Below are 19,692 nucleotides of genomic sequence, written 5' to 3' on the forward strand. Positions count from 1 at the left end.
CTCTGGGGCCATCAGTAAGTAAAAGAAGGGTGACTGAAGCCCGCGCACTGTGGTCCTGGGACAGTCGATGGATAACCAACAGTGACCAAAGGCTAGAGAGTGTGGACGTACTGGACAGGGAGGCTCGTGTCCTGGGGGGTCAGGGAGGGACTGCGTGAGATTTCATCCCGCTACTCACAAGGGCACACAATTAAAACCTGTGAATTGATTAATTCTAGAATTTCTCACTTAATAGATTCAGATGCAGGTCACTGAAACTTCAGCAGAAAGCTCAAACACAGTGGCGAAGGAGGCCTACTGCTACATTCCCAAAGAACCCATCACAACTCCTGCTTGACGAGGGGCCTTGGAGGGCCCTGCCACCCTGCCTCTCGAGACAGACAGGCTTCGACCTCCGGGCTTCCTTCAAGCTTCCAGGAAAATAATTTGCCTGCGTTATCCTACCATGCTGCTCTTTAAAAAAAAAAAAAAAAAAAAAAATGCTTTTATTGATATTTTTAGAGAGAGAGGAAGGGAGGAGACAGAAACATTGATGGGCTGCCTCCTATATGCCCACAATGGGGGCACAGCCTGCAACCCGGGCATGTGCCCTGACTGGGACTCGAACCAGGACCTCCCAGTCCACAGCACGATGCTCAGTCCACTGAGCCGCACCGGCCCCGGGGCCCATGCTGCTCTTTTAACAAGCCCTTCACTTTCCGTCATAATCAGTTTTCTTAAGCTTATGTTTATCCCTCTAAGTGATGCAGATGTATATAAAAACATTTTATACTGGAGAAATGCAACTATCCAGTTATATTTTTGAAATAAAAAACATTTCATTCACGGTTTGGGAACGAATGCAAACCTCAGTGTTAGGAGTCGGGAGCGGGCACAGCGTGGCCAGAGGTCCGGGAGTTGCGGCCACTGGGCCCACCGCCTTCAGCTGGGGAAGCTTGAGGCCAGGTGACTGCGCCGGTGTGGTTCTGGGCGGGAGCCCAGGGACCGGGGTACCTCTGCGCTCTCACAGGGACATTTAATCCGGAAGACTGTGAAGTCACTTATGTTACTCCTCAGTTTGGGTAACAGCCCACTGGGTGTCTTATGTCTACCGGCCTTTAAGCGAACACGTAGACTGCAGCAGAGCCTCGGAGACACGGGGAGACAGACGTGTGCTTGGCCCTGGGCATGGAGAGCCATGCCAGGTAGTCTAAAAGGAAAAACGACTCTGCCAGAACAAAACTGCTCCGCTGACTCTTTATTTTTTATTTATTTATTTATTTATTTATCCTCATCCGAGGACATTTTTCCATTTTTTTGTTCAGATAGAGTGGGAGGGAGAGAGAGGAAGAGAGAGAGAGGGAAATATCGATGTGAAAGGGACACATCGAGTATCCCGCACGACCAACCAGGGCCAGGGACAAACTGCAACCGAGGTACGTGCCCTTAGCGGGAACTGAACCCGGGTCTCTCCGGACCGCAGGTCGACGCTCTAACCGCTGAGCCAAACCGGCCAGGGCTCTCCGCTGACTCTTTATCTAACTGGAATGTCTAGCTTTATCCTCCCAATAACAGTCAGGGCTCCTCTTCTTCAACCCACGAAGTAAGTTACTTATAATTCCAAACTGGCAGTGGTCCTGCCTAAGGAGTGGGTTAGGGCAAACAACGCTTCGTAAGGAGGAAATGCAAAATACCCATTATTAGGGATGAGAATGCAAACTTGGAGACAACTTGCTAAAATCAACATATTCACTTATTAAATAGTTCTTTTAAAAATAAGTTTTTACTGATTTCAGAGAGAGGAAGGGAGGGGAGGGAGAGAACGATGAGGGAGACATCTCCGGGCTCCCCCTGCAGGACCCCCACCGACACTGCAGCCCAGGCTGTGCCCTGACCCAGATGGAACCGGAACCCGGCTCAGGGCAACCGTTTTACTTCATGATCACATATGGGCTGTTAAAGAAAATATTTACAGTCACTTTTGGGAGTGTTCTTACCAAAAGAAGAAATGAATACTGTTTTATAATAAAATTGCTATAAAATATTTTATGCAGTTTTATATAACATTTAGTTAATATCATTGTAAAAACTTTTGTCAGGTCCTATAGACTTGTCATCTCACGGTCCAGTTCCCAACAATCACAGGACCGCACAGGTAGAAGGTAACTGAGGAAACCGAGGCGGGGAGGGTCCTGGTATACAAACCACAGTAATTATGCACAGTCCCATTAAAATGCTAACACGGGACAGGAAAGAATCGCTACAGGAAAATGGTCTGTGACAATGAGAGCTGTTTCCTGCAGTGCTACAGAGAAAATAACACAAAACATTCCGACCGAGAGCATACATGCTGGCCGCCGCACAGGACCCGGCTCACTGTGCAGAGCTGTGTTCGAAGGCGGGGAAGCCACAGGACTCACGGGGTGCCCCAGCAGCCCACAGCAGGGAACGTGAGGCCACAGGCCTGGCAGGAAGGACGGGAGCGGCGGCCGTCCTTGGGGACCTGGGCCCGAGCTTGCAGGCTGGTGCAGAGACAGCGAGACCACAGGCTCATGGCAAGACACACTGTTGTGGAGACATAGGCATGCGGTGAAACTACTGAACACCTCACAAGAATGGAGCACACCAGTGTCAGGGGCCAAAGGTTGCTTCCTGAGAGAGATGAATGGGGGAGGGGTGGAAATCAAGGTTTAGTGCACATACAAGGTTTAATTTTTTTAATTATTAGCATCTGTTTTGTTTTGAGGGTGGGTACATAGGTGTCTGTCGTCGTATTTGTTTACTCTTTTCTTTGCAGAATGCTTCATAATTTTTTAAATGAAAAAACCCTTAATGTATATAAATCACAAATGAAACAAAAGAAAGATATGAGTTCCAGGGAAAGGCACCTTCATTCTTAGTAGAAAAAAAGAAGTTGGTATCCAGGTCTGATGATAAAGGGTGTCGAGGTCTACACAGAAGTTGAGAGTTTTTTTCCAGTCAGTGTCTAGACTGTAAGATTGGAGGTGCTGCTGAAATGATGGAACAGAGCTTGGGAAACCAGAAAGAACTGTCCTGCGCTGTCAGGGGAGGCTGGCCGGAGGCTCAGCCTTGTCAGGACCCTTGGGCACAACCCACAGGAGAGCCAGGGCTCTGCGCGGGGGAGGAGCACTGAGCCCTGCTGGGCACTGCGCTCCAGTTTCCTTCTGTAAAAGTCCTCAGCCAATCGATGGCCATATAAGGAGCTTCCCAGACAAGACAAAGCTGAAGGAGTTCATCACCACCAAACCAGTATCATATGAAATGTTGACGGGTCTCCTGAAGAAGAACAAAAATGTGAATAATAAAATGGTAATAAATACATATCTATCAGCAACTGAATCCACAAACCAAATGAGCAGGCTGAACAGAAACAGACTCATAGATACAAAGAACATTTTGTTGGCTGCCAGATGGGAGGGGGGTTGGGAAGATGTGTGAAAAGGGTGAAGGGATTAACAAGTACAAATTGGTTGTTAGACTGATGAACCTCAAAGGGAAGGGGGGAGGGAAGCAGGAGGAGACAAACCAAAGAACTTCTATGCATATGTGCATGACCAATGGATGCCAACAACAGTGTGGGGAGGGCAGGCGGGGCGGAGTGGAGAGGAGGGCGTCAGAGGGGGAAAAGGGAGGGGGCATCTGTAATAACATTCAACAATAAAGATAAGTTTAAAAAAATAAAATAAAAGCTGTCAGCAGTTGATGAAAAAGTGAAAAATAAAAGTCCTCAACCAGCCTTTGCAATATGTAACAGTATTTTACTGAGTTACACACACACACCCCTCCCTGCATGGAGTATACTATCCCTAAAATAAGGGGTATATTAGGATTCTAGGATTCCTACTATATTGTCATTTTTACTTCATGACAATTTAATCTTCTAAAAAAATCCTAAGAAGTGCTCTGGAGGTCAACTGAGATTTTCAAAATAAATTTCACATGCAGGAGCTACAGAAAGACAATGCTTCAGAAGTCCCCACGTCCGAAATCTGGTCACTGTTCATGCGAGTGACAGCTCTGTCTAGGGGTAAGTGAGAAACCAATATAAAAAAACAAGAGCTCCCAAAGAAGGGACTAGGATGTCGATAAGTGAGAAATAAGTAATCAGTTTTGTAAGGATTAGAAATTCTGGTCTTTTCACTATTACATTTCTGGTGAGTTCCTGCCATACCTCATTCCTGTTTTTCCTATACCTCTGTCACTTTTGGGTAAAGTTATGTTTCCTATGCGTTTCTCTCTCATCTTCATACCTATTGAATTTCTCTTACCCAAGACTCTTCTGCCATAGGCGATTTTTGGATCTGCCCCTCAGTGATCACCTTCTACTCATCATCAGACACCAAGCAATGCACACGTCACCAGGCAAGGTAATCGTACTGTCCCCTTTACACATGAGGACACTGAAGCTCAGAGCAGTTAAGCCATTTGTCCAGATCTGGTAGTGAGAAATGCAAGTTCCAAACCCAAACTGTTCCTCTCCTAAAGGGCATGCGTTCTACCCCACTCCTGCCTTCACTAACGAGCGGAGTCAGAACCACTGTGTGCCCAGCGCTGTGCTGGGTGCTGGATGTGGGGCACTGAACACACCCTACAGAAGTCAGGCATCTCCACCCTCACGTGGGCAACAGTCCCCGCTCGACCCGTTCCCAGAGCGCACAGGGCAGTGCGCCGCCTGTGGCAGGAAGCACACGTCAGTGACACTAGCCGCTGGTTTTTGTTTTGTTCTAATTTCTGAGATTTTCAACATAAAGTCCCCCAGGGCCACCAAAACAATGCAGGCAAGTTGGGGTGACGCCCCCTCTTCTGTAGAGACCTCGTATGATATACATGGCCCCTTTCTGACAGTCTCTGACCTTCGTTTCCGTCCCGATGAAGCCCGTGACCAGTGCTGGTCCACGCCGCGTGAGCGGACTGTGGGCTCCTCAGACCACACCGTCTGAGCCTCTGGGCATCGCCCCAACGGCAGACTACCTGGTCAGTGAGGGTCAACCAAGGACCCGTCACAACTTGTTTTCTCCTACATCTGGCGTCTCCAGAAACCCCAGGAATAGTGCTGAATAGTGCCTGATGCCTTTGCTGCTACATAGTTGCTTGGCTTTCATTCTAAAACTCCTGTTTGAAAAGCTAAGTAAAAGTCATAAAGAATGTCCCCTATATTCACAAATATTTCTATCATAGTATTATTACAGAGAAACAAATGTCTAATTGCAGGTGACTGGCTAAGTATATCAACTCACAGGGAACAATGTCGCACCGTTAACTCTCATGGCTGTGAAAAACAAGGTAGCAACACAAATACAATACAGTGTTAAAATAAAAAAAATATATATGTATATATATATGTATATATAGCAGTGTATTTTAAATGAAAAAAGAAAATAAACCAAAATGACAGGTTTGTGTAAAGAATTTTAGGTGATTTTCTTTTTTTCTGTTAATACTAACAGTACAGTAAAAGACAGTTTGTAGCTGTTCTTCAGCACCAACAATTTGTCACATTTTTATGATTAGTAGTCATACAACTTCAAGTATACACTGAGTATAAAGGGCTCAACAAATCTAAGACTGAAATCTATCTACGTGGCGTGGTCTTAGTCATTGTAACTCTGTCTCCCAATTTCCCATCCAGAGAATGGGGTAAATATAGACATCTACCTCATGAAGTTGTTAAGAGAATTATATAAGTAACCGCTTCTAAAAAGCCCAACACCATGCCCAGCACATGGAAGGAACATGGTAAGAATTAGCTGTAGCCCTGGCCAGTTTGGCTCAGCGGTTAGAGCGTCGGCCTGCGGTCCGGAGAGACCCGGGTTCGGTTCCTGCTAAGGGCACGTACTTTGGTTGCGGTTTGTCCCCGGCCCTGGTTGGTCATGCAGGTGGCAGCCACTCGATGTGTCCCTTCACGTCGATGTTTCTCTCTCTCTCTCCCTTCCTCTCTCTCCCTCCCACTCTATCTGTACAAAAAATAGAAAAATATCCTCGGGTGAGGATAAAAAAAAAAAAAGAATTAGCTGTAATTCATGTTTACACGTCAATATTCCACTTCAGACCAGGATGAAATCACTCACTAATTTGTCCATTTTTTCATTCAACCCGTTTTTGAATTTTGCCTGGGAGCCAGGCAGAATTCTGGGTGCTGTATTTCAAATAAAAAGACAAATTAGATTTTTTAAAATCTGTTTTTATTGATTTTTGAGAGAAAGAAATATCAAAGAGAGAAACACTGATCAGCTGCCTCCTGCACACCCCCTACTGGGGATCGAGCCCACAACCCGGGCACATGCCCTGACCAGGACCCCTCAGTCCATGGGATGACATTCAATCCACTGAGCCACAATGGCTGGGCCAAATTAGTTTTTTTTTTATCCTCAAGACACTCACTATCCAATGGGGGAGACAAGCAAGTGACTGGAATGTCATAAGCAAGTTTGCAGAGGGTCCTGGGGAGACTCGGGGAGGGACCCACCTCAGCATGGCTGTCAAGGCGGCTCCCCGAAGGGCTCACGCTTAAGCCGGGTCTGAAGGAGCCTGGACACCATAGAGCAGGAGGGCACTGCGCAGGGAGGAAGGTCTCCTCTGGCCAGTGGGCAGCATGCGGGTGAGGAAGGTGCCCAGGCTGGTGCAGGAGACGCCGACACAGGGCGGTGTGTGGTGCAGTGACCGCGTGGAGTCCAGTGTGCCCCGAGTGCAGACTTGTGTCTGGGAAGCCAGCAGCCCCTCAGTGGGCGCCGGCCTCAGATGCATCAGGACTTTGTGAGGCAACCTTATCATCCGAGCCAGGCCTTTCCGAAGGTAAGGCTTTGAGAGGCAAGACGATTATCTGAGTCTATGTGTGCCCACGTGTCATCTCTAAGAAATGCAGTCCTATGCTCTGCTTGAACCATCTCTAAATAGCACAGTATCATGTGTCAAAATAGATGGAGACATGATCCCGTGAGCAATTGGGTCTTTCCAGCTATCAGGACTTTGCTAAGCAAAAATATCTCCAGGTGCATAACAATGAATTGTAACAGGAATTCCATCGGTGTTTCACCATGTCGAGTACTCTCTCCGGGGGCGATGGTGTCGTGTGCACACATTTGCTGCTTCACCAGGTAAGAAACGAGATGCAGGCATGTATCACAGCAACAGAACGAGAAGCGTCTTAGGTGCTGCTACTTGGGACTTTTACAGCTTTTGTTTTTCTTAAAAATAATTTAAACATAATATGATTAATGAAACTCAGGATGCCAGAAAAGTCCATTTCTCAGTGGTGTTGGAATTTGGGGTGTAACTGAAAGGAAAGTACTGGAACTGATGTAATGCTCACCTCATTCCCCAGAGAAGCCCGGATCATCCCAGCTTCTCAGCTCTCGTAATTTACAAGCCTATAGATTTTTCTCCTATCAAAATGGAATATCTAGATACATAATTACTACCTTTTAAAGTTTAACAAATAGATAATAACTGTAGTGGTATTTATCAAGGGTTAAGCACATTATCCTGAGTATTATAAAATCTCCCAAGAATAGGTTTTAAAATTGTTCTTTGTCATCCTTTACGAGGTACTACATTATGCCTTGTTAAGCTTGCTCAACAGTCCGTGTGGAATTGCAGTTGCATGAAAACCGATGTGCAGTATTATTATGGACAGCAATTTGGATCTTGGCCTATGGAAACAAATTTTTAAAAACATCAGTGCCTGGGGTGGGGGTGGCTGGTTGAAATTCCTTTTTCTATTTTCCTTTCCTAGTCTCTAAACATAACATGTGAACTGTCACCATGACTGCACACAGCTGTAAATCTGTCAAATCAGAGCCATGTGGAGAAGGTTCTCACAGCGTTGAAGAGCCTCAGAGTTGATACCACAGCACTGGTTCAAATGCCAGGAGACAGAAATTATTTTTATTCTTTTCCTCCAAAGTCACAGATAACCTGGAATCAGGCAGCACGCCAAAAGTAACCTTGCCTCCTGACTAATTTTAGGGGAATATTCTAAGAATCAGATGACAATTTTAGGAACCTAGGACAGCTTGTTTGAGGTAGATAAACATAAATGCAAACAGTTTCTTACACAGTATAGAACCTGAAGAGTAAGAATTAAAGACAAAAAAACCCAGCAAACCCAGAGATTTAGAAGATTAGTGTTTGCCCTGGCCAGTGTGGTTCAGTGGTTAGAGCGTCAGCCCTCAGGTGCACCAAAAAGTCTTGAGTTCAATTTCGGTCAAGGGCACATACCTGGCTGTCAGGTTTGATTCCCAGCCCCAGTCACAGTTGGGAGGCAACCAATCGATGTGTTTCTCTCTCTCTCCCCTTCCACTCTCTCTAAAAATCAATGGAAAAAATATCCTCAAGTGAGGATTGACACACAGAAAAAGAAAGAAAGAAAAGACTGGCTTCCATTTTCCTCGTTAATATTTCCGTTAGTATTGCCATTCATAAAGTTGCATAATCTAGTGGGGGGATGAGAAAAAAGAAACTAACTTATTAGTTGCCTACTATATACTAGGTACTTACACGTGTTAACCTCTTTCAATTTTCACAAGTGTCCTGTTTTACAGATAAGAAGTTCGGAACAGTTGTGAAAGTTGCCCCGAAGCACACAGCTGTCTACTTCCCGGTTCCACGTGCTCCGTCTTCACAGCCCACCCCCGCCTCCAACAGACCCATGCTGCTGGGTCTCAGCAATGTACCTCTTGAAGGTACACCTTTGTCTTAGTTCAGGTTCTTACCGTTTCTCACGTGGTCCAAAACACAGCTTTCTAACGGCTTCTCTGGCTCTGAAGTGTATTATCTCTTGTACAACAATGTGTAACCTGAAGAGTTATGTTTTTCTAAAACACAAGACTGTTTATGTCATTTTCGTTGTGTGTGTGGCTCTCCCTGGATTTTTAATTATTAATGATCAAGGGCAAGTTCTCCCACAGAAAGATGAAGTGAACAACAACATATGGACCAAAGTAGCTTGTGGGAACTCTAGAAACCAACTAAGAAGCTGTGGCAACTAAATGAATGCCTAAAAAGAAAAGCTATCTCAAAACAACAGTACATTTCATGGCATTAGTGCTTGTCCTTACCCTCTCCCCACCCATCACCCCAGCACAGCACAACGTGGTCAGGAGGATGCCCCCCAAGTCCTCGCCCCTCCCCGAGGACAGAAGAGCGGAATTTGCTTGTACATTCTGGATCGTCTGAGAGACTGGCTTCTCTCTGGCCGGACTCGGAGCGCTGGTAGGAAAGGGGCACGTTCTGGAGATCAGGCTGGAGGCTGCTGAAAGCAGGAGTGGGAGCAGCAACCTGTGGGAGCACCAGAGAGCTGCAGACCTGAGGCATCTGGGGGCAACAGGTTACAGGCAGAGGGATGCAAAGATCATCCAAGGTCTTGAAAAGCAGCAGGGATAAGACTCTCAGGAAAGTGAAGAGATTGAAAAGCAGCTGTGTATACAGGGGAACTGCAGAGAATAAAAAGCATATGCACAGGTTCAGGAAAGACATGTCCCCAGAAAAAGTCTGAGAGAACTTGAGCCTTCATGCCAGGCTGATTAGTGAAGAGCGTCCTCTGTGCAGAGCCAGTCTACAAAGACAGGCTGAGGAAATGGTTTCTTCAAATGCCCAATTTTCAACAAAATATCACAAGGCATACAAAGAAAAAGATAAATATGGCCCATTCAAAGGAACAAAATAAATCTCCAGAAACCAGCCCTAAAGAAACACAGACCTTGAATTTACTTAACAACGACATTAAACGATGTTCTTAAGTACGCTCAATGAAATTAAGAACAACACAGGCAGACAGCAAGACAAATTCAGGGGAAAAAAAGTATGAACAAAGTGAGACTATCAACAAAGAGATCAAAATTATAAAAAAGGACAAAGCAAAAAATTATGGAGCTGAATAAAACAATGATTGCACTGAAAATTTCACTAAGAGAATTCAACAGTGGGTCACACAGGCAGAAAAAAGAATCAGAAAACTTGAAGATAAGTAATTTGAACTTACTGTTTTAAAAAGAAAAGAAAATAAAGAAAAGGAAAAGAGCCTACGGGACTGATGAGATACCATAAAACTGATCGTTATATGCATTATAGGAGTTCTAAGAGGAGAAGGGAGGGAGAAATGTGCAGATAATTCATTTGAGAAAGTAGATAAACCCACAGCGACCCATCCTGAAATACATGATAATCAAACAGCAGAGAGTCAAAGACAAAGAGAAAATCTCGAAAGCACCAAGAGAAAAGTGACTTGTCATGTACAAGGAATCTTCAATAAGATTATCAGTGGATGTTTCAGCAGAAGTCTTGCTGGCTAGAAGGCGATGGGATGATATGTTTAAAGTACTGAAAGTACCATATCGAGCAAAACTGCTCTTCAAAAATGAGAGCCAAATTAAGAAATCCCCAGATGAATGAAAGCTGAGGCAGATAATACTACACCCGCCCCACAAGAAATGCTAAAGGAAATCCTTGAAGTTGAAACAAAGATGCTCAAACAGTAACTTGAAACCATGTAAATCCATAAGTCCTCTGGTGAAGGTCAGTATGTGGACAAATATAAAAACTTGAACCATTGTAATTTTGCTTTGTAATTTCACTATTCATTCTTTTACAGGATATAAAAGACAAAAGTATAGGAGGGATATCTGTAATACTTTCAACAATAAAGATAAATTTATTTTTTTAAAGTCTTTAATATAGATTTGTTCCTTTCCCTAAAAAAATAATGTCACTTTCTAAATGGGAAGCGAAAGAAAACATTTATAAAACAAGTAGAGGTTTTGTGCACAAGTGAAGTTGTTATCAATTTCAAATGGATTGTTATAACTTTAGCATATTTTGTGTAATCCCCATGATAACCCCAATGAAGATATCTATAAAATATACTCAGTGGCCAGGGGCAGGAATGAAATGAGAAGAAAATCAAAACATGTCACTACAAAAAAATCAACTAAACAGAAAGGCAGCAAGAAAGAAAATGAGGAACAAAAAAACTGTAAGACGTACAAAAATCAAATGACAAAATGGCAATAGTAAGTCCTTTCCTGTTGTAACTACTTTAAATGTAAATGGATTAAACTTCTCATTCTAAAGACATAGATTGGCATAAGGGATTAAAAAACAACAACAGAATCCAAATATATGCTATCCACAAGAGATTTATTTTAGATATAAGTATTTAAGGACACAAATAGGTTCAAAGTAAAATGTCGGAAAAAGATATTCTATCCAAACAGTTACCAAAAGAGAGCAGGGGTGACTATACTAAAATCAGAAAAAATAAACTTTAAGTAAAAAACATTACAAGGAATACGGAAAGATATTATATCATAATAAAAATGTCAATTCACCAAGAAGATATAATTATATATGCACAAACATCAAAGCTCTTAGAAATAAAAAACAAATACTGACTGAATTGAAGGGAAAACAGAGAACTCTATAATCATAGGAGAAGTTAATATTTATGAGCAAGTTCTAGTCCAGTACCTGGCATGTACTAGATACTCCAAGTGTTTATAGAATGAATGAATGAATGATCGATCTGGTGTGTGATCGTCTATGAGTAACAGCCATGGCAAGGCAGGGGGATCAATGTGAAAAAATAATTGTAACAATAAAAATTACAAGGTTTACTAATACAGAAATGAAGAGCGAATCGGGCCCTGGCCCGTGTGGCTCAGCGGTTAGAGCATTGGCCTGCGGTCCTGAGAGACCTGGGTTCGGTTCCCGCTAAGGGCACGTACCTCGGTTGCAGTTTGTCCCCGGCCCTGGTTGGGTCGTGTGGGTGGCAGCCACTCGATGTGTCCCTTTCATGTCGATGTTTCTCTCTCTCTCTGTTCCTCTCTCTCCCTCCCACTCTACTTGAACAAAAAAATGGAAGAATGTCCTCGGGTGAGGATAAAAAAAAAAAAAAGCAAATTAGGCAAGGTGATCCTAGTCAATCAATTATGGAACAGTTAAAATTAGTATTGGAGGACTCCTTGTAAGAAGTACACATTTTTGCCCTGGCCTGTTTGGCTCAGCGGTTAGAGTGTCGACCTGCAGTCCAGAGAAATACACATTTTTTTTTTCTACCCTCACCCAAGGACATTTTTGCATTCATCTTCAGGTAGAGTGGGAGGGAGAGAGGTAGGGAGGGAGGGAGAGAGAGAAACACTGATATGAGAGACACACATTGACTGGCTGCCACCCACACAACCCCAAGCAGGGCCGGGGACAAACGGCAACCGAGGTACGTGCCCTTAGCGGTAACCAAACCCAGGTCTCTCTGGTCCTTGGGCCAACACTCTAACTGCTGAGCCAAACCGGCCAGGACAAAATACACATTTTTAAAGGTGCTCAAAGGGATAAATAAAACACATCGCACTTAAAGATAGCATAAATGGCTTATATGCTTCTGGATATATCCATGCATGGATACATAACATTTGCCCTGGCCAGTGTGGCTCACTGGTTGAGCGTCATCCAGTGCACCAAGAGGTCCCTGGTTCCATTCCTGGTCAGGCACATATCAGGGTTGTGGCTCAATCCCCAGTAGGGGGCGTGCAGGAGGCAGCCGATCTGTTGCCCTCTCATGGATGTTTCTCTCTCCCTCTCCCTTCCTCTCTCTCTAAAATCAATGAAAATATATTCAAAGTAAATATGAAATACGAGTGATTGAAAGATGACACTAACACGCTGTGACCGTGGTGATGGCAAGCACAGCAGTTACAGCTGTGTGAAGTTATCTCACTGAAGGGATCAGAGCTCTCTGTGTTCCTGCAAGAAGCCTGCCTGAGATCCACGTTCCTGAGAATCGTTCAGCTTCAGGTGAAAGTTGCTCCAGGTAGAATGACTCTGATGTTGGCCTGGGCCAAAGGACTTTTTCAGTTTACCTGAGTTACCTTGGACACCTCAGTGTGCGCAAACAGAACTTCTGAAGGCTGGGGATTCCCCACAGGAGAGGACGATGAGGTGAATACAACTAGAAGGATTTGCAAATATTTCTGGTGCCTTAATTACTTTCCTTTTGGCAGATTATCTTGAGCCTGATTAGTGTTGTTGTAACAAAAACAGCAACGAGCATTTTGCAGGAGCAAAGATGAGCGCCCCCATCTCAAAGCTTGGAGCACCAGACCACAGCAGTATCTCTACAGGACAGGGGGTTGGACAGAAGCCCCTACAACCGCAATGACCCCTTATGTCTTTAACTCATTCCCTGTTCTCTGGTAAACAGAAAGACAGATCCCACCTACTGACAAAGAAACCCAGGGCGGTGCTCGCTTCAGCAGCACATATACTAACATTGGAACGATACAGAGAGGAGCACTGCCCCTGCGCAAGGATGACACGCGAATTCGTGAAGCGTTCCATATTTAAAAGAAAAAAGAAAGAAACCCAGGGCCAAGGTCACATAAGCAGACTTTTGTCTCCAGAGGCAGCAGCTGTTTTTTCTGATGACTTTAAATTTCGTTGTTCTTTTAAAATGTACATAATTAAACAGCTAAGTTACTCTGTATGTACATGCTTTGGAATTCCAACGCGTTACCACAATGACTCTTCTTCTATACGATAAGTGTTGGGTAAATTCCAAACAAGAAAAAAATCAGACAACAGATTAAATATTTAAGTAGTAGCACCTTTTTTACATTCACTAGAGAAGTAGACTTCGAATGGGTTAACTTATTTCTTCCGAGTAATAAGCCTATTACATCTGGAAACAGGCAGCACTTAGAACTTTGGATCCAGAGACACCATGTGCGATGAGCCCTGCAGTTTTCTTCAGATGAGCACACTGACCCCACAGGGGTGCAGTGAGCCACACCAAGGCACACAGTTATCACAGAGCCTCGATGCTGACATCCGGGTCTTAGTGTAACTTCAAAAGACGTGATTACTTTACCTTCAGGAGAAAATGTAAGTCCTCTATCTCTAAAAATAAAGAGATTTTTAAAAGAAAAAAAAATAGTGTACTTTGAGATTCATAGCTAATTATTTCTCATTCCAGTCCCCAGAGCACACACCAAGCCCAAGGAAGACAGCACCACACCTCCAGTGACTAATGTGGAAACACATTTGATTATGGACATGACAAGTCAGGAAGGCTAGACCCGCCAGGAATAGGTGTGGGAGGAACTGTTATTAAATATTTACAGAGCACTGATTAGTATAATTGTGCCAAACACATAAAGGCCTGGCCTTAAGGAGCTTGCTGTCACTTATAAAGCTGGTTAGTCCTGAGATATTTATGTTGCTTCATCAGGTAAACAATCCATTCCAGACATCAAAGAACCATCAGTTCAACACGCTTTTTTAGAAATAAGGCTTTACTCCTAATTACTTAATGCAAAAGTTGTATATACTTGTCACTATATTAATGATTTTAGAAAATTCACTTTACTTCTCTTTTGTGGAGTCTGTTTTCATTCCTTCTACTCAACTCTTCCATTTTATTACACAAAACACAACTGTATTCCCTGACATTGTGGCATACATCGTAATGCCAGCCAGAGTGGAGTGCATTCGCAAGTTTGGGATTTGTGAATCTATGTTAGCCCAAAAAGACATTGTCAGGTAATTGTAGCAATTCGTGATGCAGAAGCAAAACAAATTAATGCAAATTACTCAAAAACATGGTGCAACTTGATGGACACGTGAAGAGCTAACATCAGCTTTATCTGAGATACAGTAAGCAGGGAAAAGCAACAGGAAAAAATGAGCTGTCCTTGATGGAAAAAGATTTTATTTAGCTCGGATGATGCTCAGAGAATACTGTATTATACTTATCACTTACTGTAATCTTTAAAGTAGCTAATAGTATACCCAAAAGAGCTTGTGGAATGGGGATACATTAAGGCAAGAATGAAATAACAGGGGTCCAGGTGATAAGGAATTTGTAAGGAGGAGGAAACTGCTTTCCCTGGAAAACCACTAGTAAGGAAAACCATTGCTTCTTCGGAGATCATTCAGCTCTGTGCACATTACCGACGGCTAAGGCAGACCTCACAGTGAAGATAAACAGGTGCAATTTTCATTCACTCACGTCCATTCACTGTGTCTGGGATACACAGTTTCTGTCTTCAGGAGGCTTGGAGCCGGGGCAGGGAGGGTTACCACAACAGACACATACAAAATAAATACCATGACAGCACAATGTGCAAAGATCTATGGAACAAAAAAGGTGGGATGTAACTAAATTATCTGGGGTGGAAGTTAAGGGGTAGTTTAAGAGACAAGGTGACATTTGAGCTCAGTTGAAAGAGAACATGGCAGTCAGAGGAAAGCAGGGTGGGAAGATGAGAAATCCTGTGTGAAGACCCCATCAGCGCAGGAACGGCAGGGCCAGACAACAGCCATTGGGTGGGTACGGCCGGAGCACACGTAGACGGGACGGGGCAGGGACGAAGCCTTCCATCCGAGCACGAGGCCAGACTGGGAGGGCTCCCGGGTCTTCAGCGTCATGCTGCAGTGCTGGCCGGGCTCAGAGCAAAGCTGCGTGGACACAAAGGCGCTGTCAGGACGCAAACACAGGGTGCCACCGAGTATCTCCAAAGAAAACCCAGCAGTGGGTGAGAGAACTACTTTGAGGATACAGTTCTAGACTCCAGAGGGGTCCTAAAAATAGTAGAGATTCTTGGGATCAGCTACTACTTTTATCCTACAATACAGGGAATAATCCAGAGGCTACACGGTGGCTAAATTGCTTGTCTAGGGCCACACACTGCTCATGGAAGTGGAGCATACGGTGCAGCTCTGGGCGGGGCACGTTCCTGAGCACCCGCTGTGGGTAGATTATCGGACACATGTTTCAGGAAGATGAAGAAATAGAAAATGTAGCTCTTCTGTTCAAGGGCCTAAGGATTAAGATAGAAAGATGACAGAAGCATGAAAAAGGACAGTAAATGTATTAGTAAGAATAGTATAGACATATTTTATACAATAGAGCTGATGTCTCCCTGAAAAGTGTGCCATTTTGTGAAACAAATTACTTAAAATGCATCATATGCCCTGGCCGGTTTGGTTCAGCGGTTAGAGCGTTGGCCCACGGACCAGAGAGACTCGGGTTCAGTTCCCGCTGTGGGCATGTACCTCAGTTGCAGTTTGTCCCCGACCCCAATTGGGGTCATGTGGGTGGCAGCCAGTCGATGTGTCTCTCTCACATCGATGTTTCTCTCTCTCTCTTCCTCCCTCTCTCTCTCCTGCTCTATCTGAAGATGAATGCAAAAAAATAAAATAAAAAATAAAATGTCCTCTGGTGAGGATAAAATAAAAGAAAATGCATCATGTAAGAGAGCTTGTTCATTCACATTATGGATCATTTATATATCTTACATTGACCCTCTGATCACTTTTTGATTTTTATACTTATCTTTTAAAAGGGAAATAGCTATACTGTAAACTGAGCTGAAAACAAAGCTACCTTCATACTGCCCAAATTAATGTGAACTTATCTCTACTCTGGGTATTAAAAATATAAATTCATGTAGAAGTCTGCTAACATAAGATGGTCTTCTTCCTGCCCTGGAAGACTGTCCTCGGTTACAAACCTCTGGAAGACAGTAAGCACGCACCCCGCGCTGTCCCAGCGCAAGCTCTGTCCTCTGTGACTTAGCTACATGGGTCACTGAGCCTGTTCAAGTGCATACAAACATGTTTCTGACGAGACGAATGCCCTCGCCCCAGGATGAAGGAGTCTTATCCCTACTGGTGCGTCCACCGCCGTGTGAACTGATGGGGCTTCTTTGGTTCACGCCACGTGACAGCCTGAGCACCTGACGGCGGGGTCCTTCCAGAACTTTGTTGAGAATGAGGATCCTGTCCATGTAAAGGAGGAAAAACCTGCCTCTAGACTCCAGCTGCCTTCTGCAGGGGTGAGTCCTGTTGGACTAGAAAGTTTCTCAAAGAATCATGACTATTAAAGGTAGGTATCTCTAGGCCGATCCAAAACTTGAGATCCAGCATCTAAATTTAATTTTTAGAAGATTTGCAGATCTTAGTAACCACCCTTCTCACGACCACGGGCTTAAAGGAAGTAGTCTCAGGGGACCCTTTGATTCGATGGGCCCTCCCACTGGTTCTGGATGTGCCATGACAGGCTGAACAAGAGCTTGGGAGCCGGGAAGATCAGAACTGCTCCGCACCACAGAGGAAGAACTGAAATGCTGGGGACATGGTGGCAGAAGCACATCAGAAAGGACTGAGGGGAGAAGAAGAAAGGAGTCACCAGGTGACCAAAGGTTGAAGAATACTGGTAGAGCAGCTTCGAAAAATCTCAAAGGGAGGGAGGCTGAAAAGGCTTTTCAAGAACAGGAACATTTAATATCCAAACCAAGTTCTTTATCTGAATAAATACCCAGACAGCCAGCAGAGTCTGCTACCCGTGCGGGGGCTGGGGGTCGAGCTCTGTTTGTGGAAATGAAGAGGCTGAGTCACAGCACAGGCAACACGAGATCACGAGAAACTCCACACATGGCAAAAAGAACAGACAGACAAACACTAGCAGAAGCAGCAACTTAAACACAGAACATGTGTCCCAGAAAAGTTACAGAAATCTTGGGGTTGGGCCTGGAACTCACTACAGGTATTGGCATGGAAACTTGATCATTTTCATTTAAATTTTAAGAACAAAGTGCTCCCAGATGACTTTTGGGTTCTAGCATCTTCTTTACCTCCTACCACTTTAAAACAAAACAAACAAAAACCTTTCTGTATTTCCAAACTTTGGTGCTTAGAAGAAATTGGCTTTTTTAAAAAAATATTTTTCTTTAGAGATTTTAGAGAGAGGATGGGAGAGGAAGAGAGAGAGATAGGAACATCGATGAGAGAGAACATTGATTGGCCGCCCCCTGCGTGCCCCCACTGGGGATCAGACCCACAACCTGGGCATGTGCCCTGACCAGGAATCGAACCGGCGACCTCTTGGTGCATGGGTCAACGCTCAACCACTGAGCCACACTGGCTAGGCTGGCTTTTTTTTTACTTTCTTTTAGAATTCTTTTCCCAAAGCAATGATTATTTATCACATCCCTCTAGAGGTGTAGAGCTTCCCATTAGACAACCGTTTAACCTGAAGGCTACCCAAAACAACAGGGTGAGCTATTTTCAGGGATTAAGTTGAACCCTGACAAGTGTATCAAAAGTACTGCATTTCCCCCAAATGAGCAAGATACTCAGCCCACGGCTGCTCCAAAAGCATCTTTGGCCAAGTCTACTGCCCACCCTCATTGCCCCATGAATCGGAGACTTATTACTGATTTTTTTTTTAAATCCTCACCTAAGGATATTTTCCCATTTATCATCACATAGAGTGGGAGGGAGGGAGAAACTTCGATGTGAAAGAGACACATTGACCGGCTGCCTCCCTCACTACCCCGACCAGGGCCGGGGACCGAACCGCAACTGAGGCACGTGCACTTGACCGGAATCGAACCTGCGACAATTTGATCCACAGGCCAACACTAACTGCTGAGCCAAACTGGCCAGGGCTAACCGAGTTTGTTTTTTTTGGGGGGGTGGGGTACGTGCCCCTAGCGGGACTCTCTGGTCCACAGGCCGACACTCCAACCGCTGAGTCAAACCGGCCAGGGCGCAATTTTTTTTTAAATTAGAAATTTGGTTATAACCTGTATGGAAAAAAAGATATACTATTTTTTGTTGGTGGTCAATTACTAAAATATATGCTTCTAAAGTTGCTTTAGGTCATAACTTTTAAACAGGAGAACAGAATAAACTTCAGAGAATATTTGGTGAAAGAGGACTTCAAATTGAGAAGTTGTGAACTATTATACTGTCTCAAATTTGCTCTCTCAACAGTGAACAAACTATTTTCCAGGGGCCTCAGTCTCCGCACTGTGATGTGGGACCAGAACGAATCTCAGTCTGTGAAGGAAAATGTAGGCTTCTCCCTTTCACAGACAAATGTCTCCAGACTTCTGCCCCAAAAGAAAATGTAACATAGGGTCCAGGTCTCCCTCCGGATCGGAGCCCTGAGGACAGTCATGTTTGCTGCGTGTTTCCTTCACCTCAGATCACACTGGGATCCTCTTTCTCTCACTTGATTGTTTTCATCCGAGAAGCCGACTGTGTGTCTCTTCTGGACAGAATGAGAAATGACGCGCGCTGGGATCGTGAGCCGTGCACCTGACCAGGCTCGCCCCTGGCGAGGCGGGTGTCTCACCAACATCTGCCCGTGTGTGGAGGTTGAATACACACAGGCTGGGGAGTGGATTACTTGCCTCTGGGACCCACATGCAAAGCTGTGGGGGGCATTTTCTCCTCATCTCCCATATTCAAAAGAATGACCCAGAGGTTCTTAAACTAGGTCTCCGGGAAGCTCTCCTGAAGGTTAGGCCGGGGGCAGGAGACCCTCGATGTGAGTGGGCTTGTGGCCTGTATTTCCTCCTCTGTGGCATCGCTAAGCTGTTTTTCACATCCAAGTCAATAATCCTCTCATTCTGTGTGGTGCTCACTGCCAAGGGACTTATTTTCTTGTCTAGGTTCTTCAATAGCACAACCATCATGTACTCTTTGCAGTGTGAGTTCTAAAAAAAATACTAAATCTCGAGGACTCAAAGTCATAATGAAGGGAGAATTACTTAACACCAGAAAAACAAACACCCCAATTAAAAAGCTGGCAGAAGACCTGAACAGACACTTCCAAGGAAGACATACAAATAGCCAATAGACATATGAAAAGTTGCTCAACATCACTAATTGTCAGAAAAATGCAAATCAAAA

At 44.4% G+C, this 19,692-nt stretch overlaps 1 non-coding gene across 1 annotated transcript; it reads left to right on the top strand.

Annotated features, from left to right (window-relative positions):
• The first annotated feature begins 13,231 nt into the window (after positions 1-13,231).
• Positions 13,232-13,335, top strand: LOC118624800. The gene has a single exon (XR_004958469.1). It is a non-coding gene; the product is annotated as a U6 spliceosomal RNA (small nuclear RNA).
• Positions 13,336-19,692: the final 6,357 nt, after the last annotated feature.

The sequence above is a fragment of the Molossus molossus genome, unplaced genomic scaffold, assembly GCF_014108415.1.
Source record: "Molossus molossus isolate mMolMol1 unplaced genomic scaffold, mMolMol1.p scaffold_m16_p_10, whole genome shotgun sequence".
In the NCBI taxonomy this organism is placed as follows: domain Eukaryota; kingdom Metazoa; phylum Chordata; class Mammalia; order Chiroptera; family Molossidae; genus Molossus; species Molossus molossus.